General features: G+C 49.0%; 1 long non-coding RNA gene across 4 annotated transcripts in view; it reads right to left on the reverse strand.

Moving 5' to 3' along the window:
* Nucleotides 1-20,148, reverse strand: part of LOC135917028 (uncharacterized) — a 120,018-nt gene extending 99,870 nt beyond the window's left edge. Inside the window, exons 1-3 of one of the 4 annotated variants that reach the window (XR_010569150.2) lie at nucleotides 19,844-20,147; nucleotides 4,640-4,714; nucleotides 1,538-3,033 (exon numbers count right to left, since the gene is read on the reverse strand). This is a non-coding gene — a long non-coding RNA (uncharacterized lncRNA). Of the gene's footprint in view, nucleotides 1-1,537; nucleotides 3,034-4,639; nucleotides 4,715-19,843 lie in introns of those variants that run through there. The other 3 variants (XR_010569149.2, XR_010569151.2, XR_011514998.1) reach the window with 3 other exon arrangements.
* Between the last annotated feature and the right edge of the window lie 257 nt (nucleotides 20,149-20,405).

Below are 20,405 nucleotides of genomic sequence, written 5' to 3' on the forward strand. Positions count from 1 at the left end.
AAGCTCCGCCCACATCCAACTCCCCAGCTTGAGTTCATATCCACGTCGAGAAAGGCAATATAAACAACTCTGCACAACACTGCTCCGCTTTGCGCGAAGGCTGTCGATAAAATTATGCCCCTGTGAGTGACAGAACACTTCACGACGGCGCGTTGTCCACTGACGGCTCCGCTAAAGCCAGCGATAGGGCCGGTAGGCATAGCTAGGCGGACGCTGCAGCCGACGGCGCTTGCGATCCAGTCCGAGCTCGTCGAAGAGTGCTTATTTTTGCCAAAACAATGAACACTGTACACTTAGGTCGGCCGTAATTAAATACAATTGGTTTACTCGACGCAGTCGTTGCGAAGGGCAAACGCGCAAGCGAAGCGAGCGGCCTCGCTCAGACGGTCGGTGTGTGATGTCTGCTCGCGAAATGCCCTCGCGTCGCAGCTCCCGATCTCACCAGTAGCTTAGTGCTAGTGTACAAGGCGCTGGTTTGCATAACAGGCACACGTTCGAGATAATTTTACTGAACTGGTAACTATTTCATGTCAGAAACAAACTGCAGCAGGCAAGGAAAAAGAATAACTGCGAGAAACCGGAAAGCCAGCACCGCCTCCGTGGAGGGAACGTCAGAGAACGTCACATGCCAGCCGCGCTGCCAATGGCTGCGGCCAGACGACGGTGCAGTTGTCGGACACGTCGAACGATGAAAATCTAGCTGCCCGGTTTGTCGCACGCCGGACGTCCGATCCGGCGCTTCGGCACGGCAAAACAGCTCGATTCGGGCTGCAGTTTCGGCGCGTCAGACGCCGGATCGGACACCAAATCGGACCGTGTGTCTCCCGCTTTAGTTGGCGAACACGAGCCGATCAGCGCGCCGTCTAGTGCGATGGTGCATGGCCTACGGGCTTCTTTGACACCTACTGAGCACAAATTCATGATCACCGCTCATATACACGCTTCCCATGGCACTAGCTGTCGTGTTTTCGAGAATACGTGCCCACTTCTTGAATTGGTGAGACCATATTTCCTCTTAGCGTCCGGTATTAGAAGCAATTTTTTTCTATGAACATTCTACTATCATCTGTTACTAGGAAGTTGATTAAAAATTAGGAAAACAGTTACTGTGCAAAAAAACATTTTTTTTAATGCAGTCAGTCTTTGCATATTCATTTATAGTTCAGATGCTGTTATATGTTCATTTTTCACTAAATCATTTTTAACAACTTTGTAGTAACCAGGGTTACTAGAAAGTTGATTGCAAATTGTGGAAAGTTACACCTGTCCATGAAACAACACTGTCTTGCACCAGCCATGTTCACTGAATAATTATAACCTTATTGAATAATATTCATGCATGTTTTGTAACTTGGGTTATGTACTTTAAGAACATAATTATTTTTATTACCTTCCTATTGAATCGTGTTTCTAAAAAGTTAAAATAGTGTGTCTTAACTTTCTAGTAACTTTCTTTTTACATACTGAAGTTAGAAAAGAAGTAACCAACTTTCTTTTGACAAACGTTACTAAAAAGTAAAAGTCAATAGGATGTTACTAAAGTTGATAGGATGTTGATAAAAGTTCTAAAGAAAGTAAGGAAGCATTTTTGTATGGGTTGCACTTAAATAAAATTCAAGAAGGGACATGAAACTTTCCGAAGACAACCCGGTCGCATTGCGAAAATCTACCTCGCCTCGTTTCTCGCCTCGCATCTACCTCGTTTTGCGCTAAACAAAGTATTCATGGATTCGCACCAACTAGCCCGCCAACGCATTGTGCTGATCTATCCAGCACACCATAACGCAGGGCTATTACATTTTGGGAGGAAAAAAATGAGCGCTGAAACCTGTATTATTTAGCATTTTTACTAGCAAATTTTACACAGCAGGAGACTCAATAAACCGAACAATATTATTGTGGGCATATCTCCCACCTATCGTACACACATTCTACAGGCGCGTAATTACACAAAGCTTCTTGCAATTCCTTTCCAGCGTCGGACGAGCGCGGTTACACCGAGTGATGCCGGCGATCACGGGACTCTAGTTTAAAAGCTGCGCTCTAAAGCTAACGTCAGCTTTGCACGCACTGCGTGGCAGCGCAACCTGCTACGAAGCTAAATTCGCTCAGCTAAATCTGCTAGGCTCCTTAGTTAACAACTGCGGACATCACAGATGAATATCCGATGAAGAGGAACAGACAAGCGGGCTGTTTTTTGGCGACACACATGCTCGCTTCGTAACGCAAGAGGCGCCCGGGGCCGTAGCAGACCAGCGCGGAGAAAACAGCTCTTGCAGTGGTTTCTACACCGTGCACCTCAATGGGGTTCCGTACCTCGCGAAGCTCCAGACGGCTTGCAATGTCTAGCCGAGAACAACTGCCAAGCACAGTGTTCTCTTACCTAAGCACCTCACCCGTGCAACAGGCATTAAAACATATTTAGCGAAGATCAATTTTTATTCGTAAAGAAAACGCACAGCGTCGCCAATGTATAACGAGGTGCAATTTCCGTCGTAAGCATTCACTCGACTCGGGATGTGCTGAACAAAAACTAATACATCGCGTACGGCAGACCCTTCCTTTCGTCTTACAACCACTTCGGTAAAGTTGGCGGCAATTCGCTGCATAACGACCGCAAAGATTTCCATTCTCTTGGAAGCGGGTGAAAAATTGGTTTCTTCCCGCCCAGCATACAGAGCCGCGCAGAATGCTCTGCGTCACAAAAACGACACCGCACAGTGGACGGCATTACAGCGAAAGCCCGTAGCGAATGAACTAGAAGGAGAGAGAAGGGGAAAACATTTCATTTCTACATACAAGTCTTACTTTATTCTCAAGTTCCAAAAACCGCCAAATATGCAAAAGGCATTTTATTTTCCGCGGGCCGCGCTAATTGCCAGATACCGGAACTATAGCCCAGCCAGAGACAGCGAGTTGGGAAGCGCCTGTAGGCACGGTCGTGCAGGTCGGAGGCAAGGCACCGCAAATCCCATTGAACGTAGAGGTCGACACAGGCCAACTCGCCGGTGATCAGCCGGGTCTCGCAGGCACCTTTCGAGTGGTTTAATTGTAGTACACTGTCACGGCATGGGGCCTTATTTTGACGTGAGCACCAGCTGTTTGGCACGTCACATTGACCGTTACCACTTTGGTGATTTGTGCATTTTTGCACATAGTTGCTATTTTACTTCCTGAAACTCGTGCGCCTTCAGCTGCTTAATTAAGTTTTCGCATAGTGTCGCAGCACTTATAAACAAGTAATCAACAAATTTCGTACGAAGGCAACGCTGCACACTGTTCAGTGTCGGCCGTGCATAACGAAGCCGCGGTTTAAAGCTCTCTATTGTGCGTCAAGAAGACTACTTGCCTGCACAGCTGGGCCCCGCAGGCAAGCAGGAGAAAAGAGGCAATTATCATCTGTTACTCATGCATTTGATTCTACTGATCAATCTTTCTTGGTACCTACTAGGCTTGTGAAAGGAATTTTTGCATCCGCCCACTTTAAAATTGTATATATTAGGCCTAGCGAGTGCGCCTTCTTGCGCATTCAGGTTTGTACAATTAAGCTTTCCATTTGCTACAGGAACCGCTTTTCTCTGTAATTCTACTTTGATGCATTTTCGGATTCATCGCCCGCTCCTTATGCATGTAAAATGCCTCTAGTAACGGGTAGGAGGAAACAAGCCAACAACCACAACATTTTGCTCTCTTCGCCTGTTGTCTTGCAGTTGTGAAACCTTGCATGGCAATCGCCCGGCTTTTGCCGGCGTCCCGGATGCGCGGCTCGCTTAACGCGGCGAACTCCATCGTGACCTAAGTGCACACCTCGTGCTGTTAAATTTACGGTTAGAGCTGTATGTATCTACTGCAAATATATAGCATACCGGCACAGAAGAGGCGCACTGTCAGAAAGCGTACAACTTACGCTGGTCGTTTTTCCCCCCATGTAACATACTGAATGTCAGCATTTATTCGAGTGTTCCGAAAGCGTGTCGAAGCCGGAATCAGCAACGCGTGCGAATTACTCGGAGTGAGGGAAAACTGGCCCCGCATATGGGTCTCGCGAAGCCTCGCGTACACAGCTCGGCGTCAGGCAATGCACGCATGCACCAAGCGAGCCGCAATGGCGCTCACGTGGAACTCGCAAAATCGTTGGTTCCTCGGGTGTGCAGCGCCTTTCTCCCCAACGAACGCCGAAGCCCTGCCGAGGTTAAACCCAGCTGACGACGCAAACGGACAAGTGCGCCCCACCTCGCGCCGATTGTAACGATGCCGGCACGTGACGAATAGACCGGGGAGTCAGCTATCGGGCTCTGACGTCATCTGAGGCGTGTCTGATAATCCGCGCACTTGTGCGTCGCCAACGCGCCGTCTGCCTCAACTCAGATATGGGCTAATCGGATCACGAGTTACGCAGATAACGCCCCCCAACGCCGGGCCCGCAGTGATGCTCCAGAAACCGTGTCACTATAGATAATGACGTCGAGCTTCGTGGAAAAGTAACCTACGGACACGCCACGAGTCGAAAGCATTTGAGGTGCAATTAGCAGCTACGTGAAGGCCGTTCTTAAGCGTGGGACACAAAAATGAATCAGTAAGCTAAACTGCGCTACAGTACAACACGGAACATGCCTTTCTAGAATGTGGACAAACTCACCATGATTGGTGCACTCCGGACGGCGAGGCTCGCTCGAGGCCGCAACCAGCTGCCACCGTACGACAGCGTCTCCTCCTGTGTTCATGCACGCAGGGGTCGACGAGGTCATTGAGGAATTCTTTTTTTCTGTTCTAGAGTACGAGCAGTTCTGAATTCCTAACGCCGCATTAGCGCAACGGTGTTGGCGTTCGCGTTATTCTAGGAAGGGGGGCCGAACTCATTCTTTCATCTGGCAGTAAAACATTTTCTTTAACTGATGAGATGCTGTGTTATAATGAGCACTTTCTTCGGGGCTTTTTCGCCTCCCGGCTCCAGTTCTTTCTTTTTTTTTTTTAAGGGAGCACATCCACACGCAAGAATTATCGCTCAGAAGAAATGCAGCCTGCGCAGTTGCAGCATCGACCGGGGCCAAATTGGGAAGCAGATGAAAAACGCACAGTTCATGGAATCAAAACAGCGTTTCGTGGTGCGTTTCGTAATGCGCGAAGCTATAGTGAGATTAGTTTCCGCGATTCCCTCAGTGAGTTAGTAAATGGTCAGTCTAGTCGTGTATGTCGCGAGTGGCCGCGTTTAGATGCATCGACACGCAACCACTACCGGGTCCCAGGCGGTCAATCTGGATACCACGGCGTATCTCGCAATCGTATCGCGCACGTAAAATCTACAATCATCTGCGGAACAAACTTCTAAAGCGAAAGCTCTACTGGCCGCGAACTTGCCATTTTGCCGTGGCGGTGCTCCGAGGAGGCACATGACGTCACAACACGCGCCTCGTCGCGTATATATATCTCTTTCGCTCGCTCCCTAGCCACTACTGCGCATGCGACACTAGTAGCACCGAGCCACAGGTGCTCCGCTAGAGTCACTGGAAAATATTTCAGAGTACCGCAAAGGTCGGGATTTGACTGGCCACACTGAGCGGCCATCGCCATATACCTTCCAAGCCGACTGCGTCGCGGGAAGGGCGCCGTGTTGCAAGAGCTTGATATTCGTTGACACATCGGGTTGAGTTCTTACTGAAGTACAAATACTTTGTGGCCGGAGATAATGGTTGCTAAGAACGAAAATAAAATATTTTGTGCGAAGTAATGCAGCCGGTGGTTGTTTTGCCCGCCGATCGTGTTTGCTGCTGGAACTGTGCTACGACTGTTGGCAGCCGCTTAGCGCTGATATCGGGAGCTTATGCACGCGTTTTTTTTTCCCCCTTCCGTGGAGCGAGCTACGAAGGAAACATTTTGTCACTTCGAGCCGGAATGAGGCAAGCTTGTGCTTTTGGGGATGAACATCGCGGACCGCCGTCAGCTTCTATTGAATGTTTCCAAGCAGGACGAAACTAACACCTGACAGTGTCACAGGCACGTACGTTCATTGCATAATTTCACAAGCTAAACCGGATACGTTTAATTTAGTTTGTAAACGGATACCGCACGTTCTCGATTCTGCCGGGCGACTTCGTCCGCCGTATACGCACGACACACTGCGACTGCCGTGTGCGCACCGGTGTTTGGCCGTGATCGTAAGATGATCTGTGCACAGCAGGCGTAAATACCAACTTCGATGACCATTTTGCGCACTAAATCTTGTGGAAGGCCAATATGTGACATTTGCATCATTACAGCAGCGTATATGTACTTCTGTGCACTAGTAATGAGCGAGAGTTTGCTACATTGCGATTTATGAAGGCGGCTGTCTAGTGCGTCCATGAGCGGCTACTCTTCTCTACTTATTTATGACTGTTTTCTTAGACTGCCAAGATTTGCTGCCTGTGTAAAAAAAAAAAAGACAAGAACGCCGGCTGGTGACGCAGCACTTTTTTTTCTAAGCTACATGAGCGATGTATAAAATTGTTCTGCTTTTAGAGCGGTTTATGTAACATGCATAGTGACAAAGTGAAACTAAAGCTACTCGGTGTTTTGTTGTTTTGTATTTCTTGTTATGCATCCAGCACATTACTTGGGTATGCACCGTAGCATTTCAACATAAAACATAAAAAATGGCTGTGGCTTAGGTAAGGTTAAGCCCAGGATGCGAAGCATACTAGCCTTTATTTTAGTTCTTGAACCACTGTTTAGCTTGGTGAACTGCTGTTGCTTGGCTATATTTGGTTCGGCTAGACGAAGAAACAACTCATGCGTTACTCTGCTTCGCCTTGGACGCCCCGCATTGGACGCGGGGAGCGTCGAGCAACGCAGCGTTCGGCGCGGCAACGAAATGTGCGCCTGAGCAAGCGACGCACGCCTGAGCCTTAGAAACAGCTCGTTTCTAAGGCAACACCGCATTAACTAGAGGCGCGTTTGTACCGCTTTGAAGCATCGTACTCGTGGCTCAGTGGTAGCGTCTCCGTCTCACACTCCGGAGACTGGTTCGATTCCCACCCAGCCCATCTTGCAAGAGTTGAGCCAAAGCCACTTCTCCTCTGTCGTGACGTCACGGTGTCACGTGGTATTCAAGGCGACACCGCCGCGCCTGAGGAGCTGGGTTGAGCTCTCGTAATATGCTTCGCATAATATGTTTGCTGACTTCAGTTCATTGTATGTGCTCGGCTTACAAGCTCAAAATTTGAAGCATGTGTTGCGAATATCACCTGGTCATTGGTTTCAAGCTCGAAATGCGTATGTATAAATGAGAAAAGGATAAGTGGAAAACAGGAAGTATCATAGACCTCGTAAGGACCATGTTTTTATTGACTGCGATCGCCACGATCTGCGAAAGACAATTAAGTGCCATATGGTTCGAGTGACTTGAGGTGAGAGCGTGCTCACGTGCACGGAGAAATCATGCGAGTACCTGATGCACGTGAGGACGCGAAATTCTCGCGCGACAAGTGTACCTTCGCGTGCCACGAGCACGGAATAACCGCGTGTGTTGAGCAACAAACGCGTACCCTTGTACCTGCGTCAAGCGTGCAAGACGCGAACGATCCCTGCAATGACCTCCTATATTCGTAGCATCGCTAACACCGCGTGCACTTCGCTTAAATATCTTTTAAAACAGTGCGAAAAGCACAAGCAAGATGTACTTATCCCTCGCACACGCGGTTGTTTTTTGTAGGCTTGAAGTTCTCCCGGCCGATTCTACAGTGTGTAACCACGCAGAACGACGCTCTCGGTCATTTTTCCCAGTCGGAATCGAGTAAAAAGTCTTTCCGGACTCGGTTCGGTTGCTGCATCCGAAGGCGCAGTACCCAGGCATGATTTCCTTGCAGTCAAACGCGAGCGCGACAATCGTAACACACACACACAAAAACGTAGGGAACCTGCGTAGGGAACATGAGCCGGCCCACCCGGCGCTTGGAAGGTATATGGCACTCCAAAGTCACGTGGTACGGTTGGGCCAATGAACGCGTCGGCGGCGCGGGGAAACGAATGCGGTACTCTGAATTTTTTTCCAGTGACTCTATGTTCCGCCGCTGCGCAGCGCCACGCCTTTCCGCGCCTGCCGTTGGGTATGACGTCACACGCGTTCCTCGTCGTGGCGCTCGCCTCCGCTCGCTTCGCCAGCTGCGTCGCATGCCTGATAACATGTAGGATTGAAAAGGAGAGCTCGCGTGCGCCGCAAGCACAGTTGAGGCGGCAGCATGGACGGCGGCAATTCTGATAAGCAGGAGGAGGCCTGGAATCGACATCGGAACGAGATGGAAGAGAAAACGGATCGCCCAGGAAACAGACGAACAGCGCGCCGAACGACCGGCTAAACTTCGCAACATGACTAGACAACCAGACTAATCTAGACTTGCAATCAAGATTAACCAAGGCTAACCATGCTATGCCTTAGCTTTCGCTACGTTTTTTTTTTTATTGCGATGAAGGCTTGCCCTTAAGGCATAATTATCCTGGCGTAACCGAGATAAGCCACTGCCAATTTTTTGCAGAGAGCAGCGACGAGTAGGCAGAGCTGCGATGAGTGGCGCAATTGAGCAAAACTCATTAATGATAAACCTAATTACGAAGAACAGTTAAATTCTATGGTATACATCAGGCATTAGAGCAATCGACTGCTGAAGCTCTTCATGGTACGCAAGCCATTTAGCGCATCGTAGAATAGAGCTTCACGCTTTGACTGAACTGCCTGTTATAGAAAATGCACCTAGCTGGGCTACCCCATTTCCGAGAAACGCACTTATTAAAAAATGTTGAAGCATATACAAGCATCGAGTGTAGAGACACTCGACAACGATACGCAGCTCGCAAATGGCCGCCTATCTCGCGTTTCATAAAGGGCTCGTTGCACACGAACGCGGCACACTACTGCTGCTAATTTTCTCTCCGAACGAATAAATGCGGCTCGAAGGCCTGCTGCAAGCGTTTCTTTCAGTCCTCTATGTCCACGTGGCCCTCGCCGGGATTACAGGGCGCTCCACGCCGACCACATCTGCTGGTTCTCGCGTACAACACGGCTCCAAATGGCTCGAAAGGGGGCAGCGTCTGCACATCGTCGCAGGCAACCATGTGCGGGCGCATTAGCCGCCCGTACGCGAATGCTGATCAGTTGAGTACGTGCTGAAGGCCCACAGATTTTGACATCAATGTTCTGGAGGCTCATGTGCATTGACTCGCTGTTGAGGTGCATCGCAGGTAAATCACGCTGCAGCGCCATCCTTGTCCAACACGGCCGAAGCGTCCCTCTCCCGCGGTGCAATGCGTGTCACATACAGCGCACTTGCGGCGTCTGCCACCGCACTGGCTTCAAGCCTGCGATCGAGCAGCCTCTGAGCGCGTTTATTCCCGGACACTTGGCGTTCGCAGCGAGTCGGGACTGGCGACCCAAGGACCGACTCAGCTACAGTCCATGCTAACGAGGAAAAATACACGCAATGACTGTTCTAGAATGACGGGTTATGCCTCTTAGTCGCTATGCGACGAGCAAAACGAGAACAAGGTGAAAGCAGGAGCCAACGTTTTGACAAGTAGGCTCGTTTTCTTCACGGCCTTAAGGAAGACAAGGCCACTTGTCGAAACCTTGGCTTCACCTTGTTCTCGTTTTCCTCATCGTCTTGAACTTCCATCTGCCGCTTTCCTCGTGCTAAGTCGTTATGCGTATCATTTGTTATAATAGCTCTGTAGCCACGCATGTTTAGGGGACAAGATAATCGCAATGGTCAAGCGGCATCAAAAAGAGCTGCGTAGAACACGCAATAAAACAATAGTAGGTGACCCTAATCCTTGACTTAGGTGTCTCGTAGTGACACTCGCACCTCGGCGCTGGTCTTCGCTGATCATGGGTTTCTGGCTCCAAAGTAGCGGGCAAGCATTCCACACCATCAAAACATTGAAAACGACCGCAAATAACATTGCGCAAATGATCCGTCGCGTAACTTATAGGAAAGCTGGCATGCAAGAACACGACACGCTGAGGCTCGTCCAAGCACTAGTGATGCCGAGTCACGTGCGCGAGGAGGAGAGGCAGGTAGCCGTCATAATAAGATCAGCATGCAAAGCGCCCCTCGTACTACCCAAGGGGACGTCCACACAGCGCCTGCTAGCCTTAGGAGTACCCAACACATTCGAAGAGCTAAAACAAGCCACACTAACCTCCCAGAGGGAACGCTTGAACTACACTCACGCAGGGCGGGCCCGGCTGACAAAGCCACGTATTTCCCCACACCCATAATTTATCAGCGAACACGTCTCGCCACGGATTTAGGCCTTTCTCTTATCACGGACCCAGCTTTTCCTACCAGGGGTGGCAGTTCCACGTGAAGGGACACTACCCCGGATTTACCCTTCACTTATAACTTCCCCAGGGCAGACTGGATCAACTCTGGTACGGACCTAGGAAGCGACCATTATATACTACACACAATGGTGGAAACTACGGGGGTGGAGGTAAAGCATTTCACTTACATACACTGGGATCACTTTAGAAAAATCAGAACAGACAGAGCAGACACAGATAGAAAGGGGCGCGTTAGACTACAAGAGTGGGTGGCTCAGCTTAGGGACGACTTGAATGCAGCAACTAAGGCTATAGAGACAAAGGAAGAGGTCGAACAAATTGATAGTAGATTGGCGCATTTGATCGAAGGCAAGCAATCGATTTTAAAAAGATGGAAATCACAACGCTTAAACAGGAGACTTAGAAAACGAATTGCTCAGCTCAATAAGAATATAGAGGAACACGCACGATATTTGCAGAAACAAAAATGGGATGAGGTTTTTAAATGTGTAGACGGAAGGATAAAACGTGGAGGCGATTGGAGTCTTCTCAGGCATCTGCTCAACGAAAAAGGCACTAAATCGAACAGACGTACGGCAGTGGCGAAACTTGTACACAAGGAAAGTCAGACTGCGAGCGCAGAGAGCATAATGGAGCGATTGGCTACTAAATACTTGCCTTTCAGGAAAGAGGATCAGGATGCGAGTTATACCGATTACTTAGGGGTAGAATGCAAATATATGGATCAGGAATTCACCGAAAGTGAGGTACGCACGGCACTGTATGATCTCAATAGTAGGTCAGCAGCTGGCCCGGATGGCATCTCTAACAGATTGCTTAAGAATTTGGATGACGAATCAGTGAAATATCTGACCACATACATTAATGAACTATGGAAAGGTGGGGTATATCCAGAAGAATGGAGGACGGCCAGTACTATGTTAATACCAAAGCAGGGCAAGCAACTCAACTTGGATAATCTGAGGCCAATTTCGTTAACATCATGTCTAGGGAAGACAATGGAGCATGTCATGTTGAACAGGTTAACGAAATATGTGGAGGACAATGACATCCTACCGTACAATCTGATTGGTTTCAGATCAGGCTTGTCCACACAAGATGCCATGTTGTTGATCAAACATCAACTGCTATTAGCTAAACCAAAAAACACTCGAGCTCTCTTGGGGTTGGATGTCGAAAAAGCTTTTGACAGAATTAAGTATAGAGCAATACTTGAAGTGATTTCCGAACTGGGATTGGGGAGGAAACTATGAAGTGGTCAACACCTTTCTTGGCAATCGTTCAGCTCACCTTAGATTCGGGGATATTAAATCAAAGAAGATGGATCTCGGTGACAGAGGGACGCCACAAGCGTCGGTCTTGTCACCTATGCTTTTCAACCTGGCCAAGTGGCAAAGGGATTAAAAGGGATAGAGGGCATTACTTTACCAATTATGCAGACGATGTGACTATATGGAGCGCTGAAGGAAGTATGGGACATGCGGAAAGAAGACTTCAGCAGAGCATTTATGAGGTAGAGTCTATTTTAGAAGACATGGGACTCAAATGCTCTGCTAATAAGTCTATACTCCTTGTACTCAAGAACAGAAGAAGGGGTAGAAAATCGAGGGGATATGTTCCCGAGGAAGAACCCAGGTTAGTACTAACCACGAAGGCAGGCGAATCTATTAAATAAGTAGAATCCATTAGAGTCTTAGGGTTATTCCTGGAGGCAAACGGGGCAAACGGAAGAACAATACGACAAATCACAAGCAAGACTGTTGAAGTAATAAGACTGCTAAGGAGAATCAGTAACAGACACAGAGGGCTGGGAGAGGAGAGCGCCATGAGACTGGTCCACGCTTTCGCCTTGTGTCACTTCTATGTAGCCGGGATGCTCAGTAGGACACAGATCTAAACAAGTTGAACAGATTAATTAAAAGGCTAGTCAAAACAACAGTGGGGTTACCGATTACCACGCCGGATAATAAATCAATGAAACTGGGGCTCCACAACACAATAGCCGAGATAATTTAAGCTCAGCAAATTGACCACAGAGAGAGGCTCTCTGGAACAAGGCCAGGTAGAGCAATACTAGAAGAGGTAGGGTGCTGCCCAACCGAATCCAAAATTTCAGGTGAAGGCACAGTAGAACTAAAAGATAGCATAAGAGAGATAATCAAAACAACTCCTTTCCCCAGAAATATGCACCCGGTGCACAACCTGGAACGACGAAAGGCAAGTGCCCAAGCTCTCCTGCAAGAGATAGAACACGACAGAGAACATGCGGCTATTGTAGATGCTGCATGGGTCAGAGGAAAGAAAGCCTTTACGGCAGTAGTAGTAGATGCAGATGGTCTCACTCGGGATGCTATTACAATCATGACTAAAGACACGACAGTCGCGGAAGAAGTAGCGATAGCATTGGCTTTAAGGAATAATAAGTGGACGAAGATTTACAGTGACTCTAAGATGGCTATTAGACACTTTACCAATGGCTTTGTAACCAAAAGGGCTGCCCAGCTGATCGGTGAGTTGGACAGCCAAGGGATCGAAATCCGCTGGTTTCCTGCGCACATGGGGTCTGTCGATCCATCTCGGAAGAATTTAAACGAGATGGCTAACGCAGCTGCACGAGGACTTACTATCCGTGTACTACGCGACCAGGACCTTAATAATATACAGGAGGAGAACAGGGACCAATTACTTACATATAATGAAATAACGAGGCATTACTACATGAACAGAAGGGAATTCCTAGTGCCACACGCTAAGCTCAATAGAGCTCAAGCAGTGACTATGAGATTGTTGCAGACAAGAACCTATCCAAGTCCAAACTTTATTAATAAGCTATATCCTGAAAGGGAGGTACAAATCAATTGCGAGAAGTGTAATGGCATCATTACTCTGGATCACATGCTTTGGCAGTGTCCTGTGACTTTCACAGACTGTGACAAAGAGAGAGACTGGTGGCGGCGAGTCCTACACAGTAGAGTTCTTTCCGATCAAGTACAGGCCGTCCAGAAGGCTCACGATATGGCTCAAAGGTTAAACCTTACTGTCCCGACGTGGGAGCCGCCTGCGTCAACCTAAAGGTTGATCTTCAGGACATTAAATAAAGTTCATCATACCATACCATACGTATTACCACTACCGCCCTCAACACGAGCTCGAGTAACAGTGGCCCCCATACCCAAAAACATGCACCCTGAATACAATAAAGCAAGGCGAAAAGCACGCGCACAACATATTAGAACAATGTATGAAAATAATCCCACGTACAACACAATATACACGGACGCAGCCGCGTATTCGAACGTACACTCGAACGCCAGTGGTGCCCTAAAGAACGTCAGGAGGTACGCAGTGGCAATCGTCGACACGAAAACACAGCAACAACTTACGGCATCCGTCAAGGCAGGAACTCCGGCGGCTGCCGAAACTTTCGCCGTGACAATGGCCCTCGCTCACGCGGAACGCACGCCAAAGAGCGTCAACATAACAGACTCACAAGAAGCATGTCGCCTACAGTGTACTAGAATAACTCTTCTAGTACACTGTAATGTCACCTGTTTCTCAGGGGCCACGTGACCAAAACATGTCACTCAATAATACCGACAAAATTCGCCCGTCATCACCGGATTCTATGGTGTCCAGGTCATACAGGCCCTGAGGGGAACGAACTGGCCGATTCGCTAGCCTGAGGTATTATTAACCGGGCCGACTCGACTGGGACAGTGCCACGTAGTCACTATCACAGTGGCTACCTGGCCAGTGCCCCCAATTCAACGAATGCCCGGGAGATTCTCGCTCAGCAGGGTACAAACAGAAAAAAAAATACCCTCCCCCTCACGCACAACCCAGTGGAGAGGAAGCCGCCAACTGGCGCAAAATTCAGACTGGGGTATTCCCCTACCTTAAGTTACAGGATGCCATGTTCCCCACTCGCTACAGGCCCGATTGCCCGTGGTGCGGAAGCATACTGACACTACAACACATTACTTGGGATTGTGAATCACACCCGTTTGATAAAACACACCACGCAATGGAGCAATGGGAGGCACAGCTAACCAGCTCTGACCTGGGACAACAGTCCTTCATAAGTCAGGCCAATCGGGCGGCCGAGTCCAGCCTAGTCCAAACTAGTCCAGCCCATATCAGCCTGCACAGCTTCATTTGTAGTCTTCCCGTGAGCGCCCAAGGCGAGGCGACCCACTGACCTTTGGTTCCCATCGAGTCCTGATTGTACCCCTGATTTAAAGCAAACAACCGCATTTCCAAAAGTAAGGCCTGGAACCATTACACCTTTCCACATACCTCGGAGGACCTCGTACCTATTACATCCCCATAGCGCTCTGTGCTTCATTATGGCTGCATTTCTCTTCCCCTTCACTGTTATTGTTTTGTTCCTGTGTTTCCATATATGTATTGCCCCCGTTAATCCATATACCAAGGTATTTATATTTTGTTGCCCGAGGTATTTTCTGGCCCTGTACATCCACTGTCTCTTCATTGTTTTCATTGAATACCATAACACCTGATTTTTTAACACTAAATTTCAAACCTAAATTGTTGCCTTCCTGTCCACAGATATTAGCCAGACGTTGCAAACCACTTTGCGTGTTAGCTAGCAACGCAGTGTCATACGCGTAAAATAAACCTGGAAGCTGCTGCTCAACTACTGTGCCCGCCTGTTTGTATGAGAGAATAAAGCCGATATTACTTCCTTCTAGCGCCCTCTCCATCCTCACCATGTACATCATAAACAGCAGCGGGGATAAAGGGCACTTCTGTCTCAGTCCCTTGGTGATATGAACTTTCTCCTCGCTTCTCATCCTTTCCCATTCAACGCAAACGGTGTTTTGTAGGTAAATCTCTCAAAAGCTGTAGACAATTGTCACCTAAGCCTTCCCCTTTCAGAATATCCCACAATATGTTGCGGTCTACGTTGTCATAGGCTCCTGTAATGTCTAAAAAGACCACATATATTGGTCTCCTTTCCACTTTTGATATTTCAATACACTGAGTAAGAACAAATAAGTTATCATCCAAACGCCTCCCTATTCTGTAGCCATTCTGAAGTTCTCCCAAAATGCCATTATTCTCTGCCCAAGCTTGAAGCTTTCATTTGATTGCTTGCATTGCTAGCCTGTATATTACCGATGTAAGGGTCAACGGTCTATACGAGTGAATTCTATCGTTCTCGCCCCTTGCCTTTATCAATTAAATTAATTCTACTTTGTCGCTAACTGTCTGGTATTCGTCTATCTTTCAAAGTTTGTTCCACTGCTTTCACCAGAGCTTCCTTACCGAGGACGAGGAGGAAGAAAGCGCGCCGCCTGGCGGGGCGTAGCCCCTTACGAGCGGCGCACCTTTCATCACCCTCGGAGAGGGCGCGTTCACCTTACGCGCCCTCTCCGGTGCTGACGTCAGAGCATGTAACGAGCGCGTGCCGCTGTTGCCGGCAAGCGAGCGTGCGGGTGAGCACAGGGAGAGAAGCGAGGCCGGGAGTGACGTCACGTCCGTTATGCCAGGCAACAGTTTGCGATTATTAGCCGGTTAAATATTATGCCACTTTCTTGTGTGTGACGTCATTGCTTCAGCTTTAAGCCGAGACCAGACGTACACGCGCAAGCTCGCTTCTCGCGAGGAGTGATGGCTTGCATCCACAGATACAGGCAAAAGCGCGCGCTCACTGGGCTCGTTCATAGACGCCCTGGAAGAGGCCACTCCGCACTTGGTTACTGATGGTGCCTCGAAATGCTTCGATATGTAGAAAAGTAATATTTTAGAGCTCTCCGATGAGCGCAAGAAGGAAAGCTTAAGCACTTTCTTGCCCGATATCGGTATGCTTGGCTGGGAGCTGAACGCACTGCGCCGTAGTTGTGTAGCTATGCGCGCCGACGCGAGGCAGCCCGAGCGCGAAGGTAACAGAGAGCAGCTGTTCACCGAGACTGTGCCGCGTTTCGACACGTACGAGCCGGGCGGCACTGTCTGCGCATGCGTGGGAGCACGTCCGCAAGAGTACGATGGCGTACGTGTGGTGTGGTACTTCCGCGTTTCCAGGAATTTCGCCCAAGTCGTGCTCATGTGGCGGGGCCTTAAAGTCTACGATACTGTGCTTTGGTTTGCAGTAATCAGGGATTTCTAAGTAATTCTAATTATTCCAGACACTTCAGTAACTCAACTTGCAACTAAACGTGTGTTCATGATGTATCTATAATGAAACCCATGACTTTTGAACTGTACTATTCTTTTCCTTTTTTTTCGTATTTATATTGAATTTCGTCCTCGGTGGTCTCGGGAGGTGAACCGGAAGTGCTGTGCAAGAAACAAGAGTCACTCGATGCTCGTGCCCCTAAAAAGAAAGATGTACTTGTGAAATCCTGGGCAAGCAGCACCAGGCAGTGGAAACCGAATGCAAATTCTTAACATAACAAATGTTCAGACCGCAACAAGCCTCCTTATAATTATCTATTACGAGAATATTTTAACACTGCAGGTAAACGTTCTCAGTAACGCCAGAGGACGACCTAGCCGTGTTCAGCCGGCGAGATAGACGGAAAAACTTTATTTTCGTCAGAACGCATGTGCGGACGATTCCGTGCTAGATGGCCATCAGCTCATGGCAGACGGCGACCTGGGTGGCCGACTCCATGGCCCTGGTCTGAACGACTGGGTCTGAGCTGGCCAACACGGCTTCCCACGAGAATCGACGGCGAGGAAGGGTTGCGGAGGACGAAACGCTAATGCGTGGAAGAAGCGTGCTCTGGCTGGTATGTGGCTGCCGGGCGTCATGTCATGTCTGAAGACCCCCCCCCCCCCCCCAAACACACACTTTCTGCCGGTATCCACGGGCTTAAGTGGTAACGCAACGGGGCCACCATGGTTTGTGTGCCGGGCGTCATGTCATGTCTGAAGACCCCATGTGGCTGCCGGGCGAGGGCTCGTCCTGTGTCCTTTCATACCGTCGTCGTCTTGTTCGCGCTGTTCCCATTATGAATGTATACCAACTCTCCCAACTTTCCACTTATATTCTGCAACCTTTGAGAGGGTTGAGTATTGTCATGTCCTCACATGGCACATCGCATTGTGGCAGAAGTATTAAACATGAATTGGATTATGGGGCTGTACGTGCCAAAACCACTCAGACTATAAGGCAAGCCGTAGTGGCGGACTCCGGATTCATTTTGACACTGTGATGTTCTTTAACGTGAACCAAAATCTAAGGGCACGTGCGTTTTCTATTTCGCCCGCGTCGAAATGCGGCTGCCGCGATTCCAGTCGTCCAGTCGCGCTTATACACTCTACCATGGATTCTAACCAACTAGCTCGCCAACATGTTTTAACCATAGCCGCAAAGCTACCGCGGCGGTACCTCCTGGACCCTGCGGTGTGATTTAATTAGTTAATGCGGTTCTGGTTCTTCACGCCCTGCGTAAGTTGCCCATTTGACATATTTGCATGGTGTTTATTTTTCAGGAATAGCAGCAACGTACTATACCGTACCTTGAACATAAGCTTACCCTGCTTCCCCGCAACCGCTCTCGTCACCTCCCCCACCTATCATATACGGGAACTGCCGCTTCTCTCTACAGTTCTATCTGCGTCCGCTCTGGCCTCGCACGTTAGTAGAAAGGGAAGCGCGGCAGTTTCTGCAATGCTTCTTAGGGGAGCCACGAATAAATACAGCTGTCAAGCAGCTAATGTGGCGACAGCCAGGGAGCTCCAGAAGGCATTGCGCACATTCGACGCGGTGGGGTGAAAACGAATTTCTCCCGTCGCCTTTCCACTCTTGAATGAGTAAAGGCAAGGCGCAAAAGACCAGGCCTGAAAGACACAAACGCCAGAACCAGTCGTTTGTGTCCTCCAGTCCTGGTCTTTTGCGCCTTGCCTTTACTCATTCAAGCATGAACCAACTAGCCCAAGCAAAAGTTTTACTTTCCTCTTTTACTCGCGCCTGTCATCTATATACGCACTCTGAACCACCCCCCGACGCGGTGAGCGCGACAGCAGCAGCAGCGGGAAAGTCGAAAGAAGAGGCAAAGAAAGCTTCGCTTTAAAATGCAATTTATCGTCGCGACGAAAAGCGACCCGCGACTTGTACAACACCAGTGAGAACCTTGCCCCTTCAGACACAGCGATCACCAAATGGAGCGCCCGTGCCCACTGCCTCACCGCGCGGGCAGCCAACGGCGGAGCGCATACGAACACGACCGCACTGCGCCATGCCGGCATGTCTAGCGGACGAACGCATACAACACGCGCTAATAAACCTCCGTAGTGCCTAGGCAGAGTAAAATATTCAAGGAGCAAAGGCCCCCAGATTTTCTCTCTCGCACCCACTCTTACTCGCGCCTGCGCAGAAACGTCGAGCGCCGCGAGAAACGCCACGCCCCGCTGCATCTATAAGCACACTTGATGAAATGAGCGCTACGAAGACGCGGACGAAAGAACAACATGTACGACAGACAAGGCGCTACTTCCAACTGAATGTTTTTTGAAGAAACAGAACTTTAAATAGATGCAACCAAGAATGGCCCATCGTGACATCACGACCTCCCTATCTCTTCAGAAAAGCTATCTCTTTTTCAGTAAGCGTCACTGAAGGGCAACTAATGCACGTGCCCTCGACCTTTGCAATGTAAAAAGCTTCCAATATCTCCCTTTCTAGTCTATCACTAGACCATGCCAGAAACCTGGTGTCGCGAAGATACGGACGTCAATTGTGACGTTTACAGTGTTCTGCCAGATGGCCCCCGCATTGTTATTAAGCAATAAGCAATGTAATGTATAAGCAATGTAAAAATGCGTCCCGGAAAGGCGGTGGTCCCGGGTTCTTGTCCCGGACCAGGACGAATTTTTCTTAAACTGCGAGGCTTTTCTTTCGAGGAACCCGTTTTGAGTTTCCTTTGTAGCAATTGCTATGAACGGGTGGATGTTGGATTTTGCCTTTCTTAACGAGTCCTTCGGAAGAATAAATAGTGCAGCCTCGTGCACAAGCTAGATGCAGCAACTCGGTCTCCTCTATGGAGGCCGACCAGTAATATGGCGCAAAATAGATTAGAAGCAAAACGACATAATAAAGGTTCACAACACGCACGCATGACCGCAGTGACCGGCAACAGGGTTCATCGCTCACTCAATCGTAGGCTCTCACCAGTGGCAAAGCCAGAAATTTGCTTAGAAGAGGGAAACCACTTGCCCGATGAGGCACGTGCCCGCTGTGCCGCCGCCTTGCTACGCTACTGACATAGGATTCTGTAAACGAAACGCAGCAATATTCTTTTTTTTTTCTCTCGCAGACTGCGCGAGTGAACGACGTGTCGTGCCAGAAACGGGCGCGAAGCCTCTGGTCATCTTGCGCAATGGGCGAAGTTCCTTCTGTACCACATGTTTTACTGACACGGTAAGTGACATGAACCAGCGTTCTGAAAGGCGACGTCCATTCGCAATAGATACAGTAAGGTGCTTTTCGTGTCGAGTGAGACCGGGTGGGTCGAAATAGTGGTGCTATGCTCGGCAGGAATGCTAAGATTGGGCGCTTACCTGCTGCACGGCTTCAGTACACGCTTCTCTGGTTGCTGGACTCTGCCGCTCTCGGAAACGAAACAGGGTCCCACGGTCACTCGCGTGGGAAGTATAGTCGCTAAGAAAATCCAAAAAGCCGGCAGCACAAAGGAACACGGACGCAGATGAAACGACAGGGACGAGCGCTGGACTTCCAACTTATTGTGAATGATTCACAAATAACCACGTGATGTCCGAGCCAGGAGTTATCTGCGCATGCGTAAACATCGTCAGGTGGTAGTGACGGCGAATAACGCAGGGACAAACTTGAGAATGATGAGACTAACTTTTATTGGGCGAACTTTTGCCCACAGAAGCAAGTTCCACTCAAAGCACTTTGACAGCGGCGAACACATTCGCTGATCGTCAAAATCTGAACAGCGGGACAAGCACATCGGCTTTTATACATGAGTCATCGAAGCTTCCAGCGAAATAACTAATGGCTGCGTGTCTTCCAGAAAGTACTACAGAATTCGCCTCGCGCATACGTGCAATTAGATTACACAAAGTTCGGTGACAAGAGAGAGCGGGTAGACCCATC

The sequence above is a fragment of the Dermacentor albipictus genome, chromosome 6, assembly GCF_038994185.2.
Source record: "Dermacentor albipictus isolate Rhodes 1998 colony chromosome 6, USDA_Dalb.pri_finalv2, whole genome shotgun sequence".
Classification (NCBI taxonomy): Eukaryota; Metazoa; Arthropoda; class Arachnida; order Ixodida; family Ixodidae; genus Dermacentor; species Dermacentor albipictus.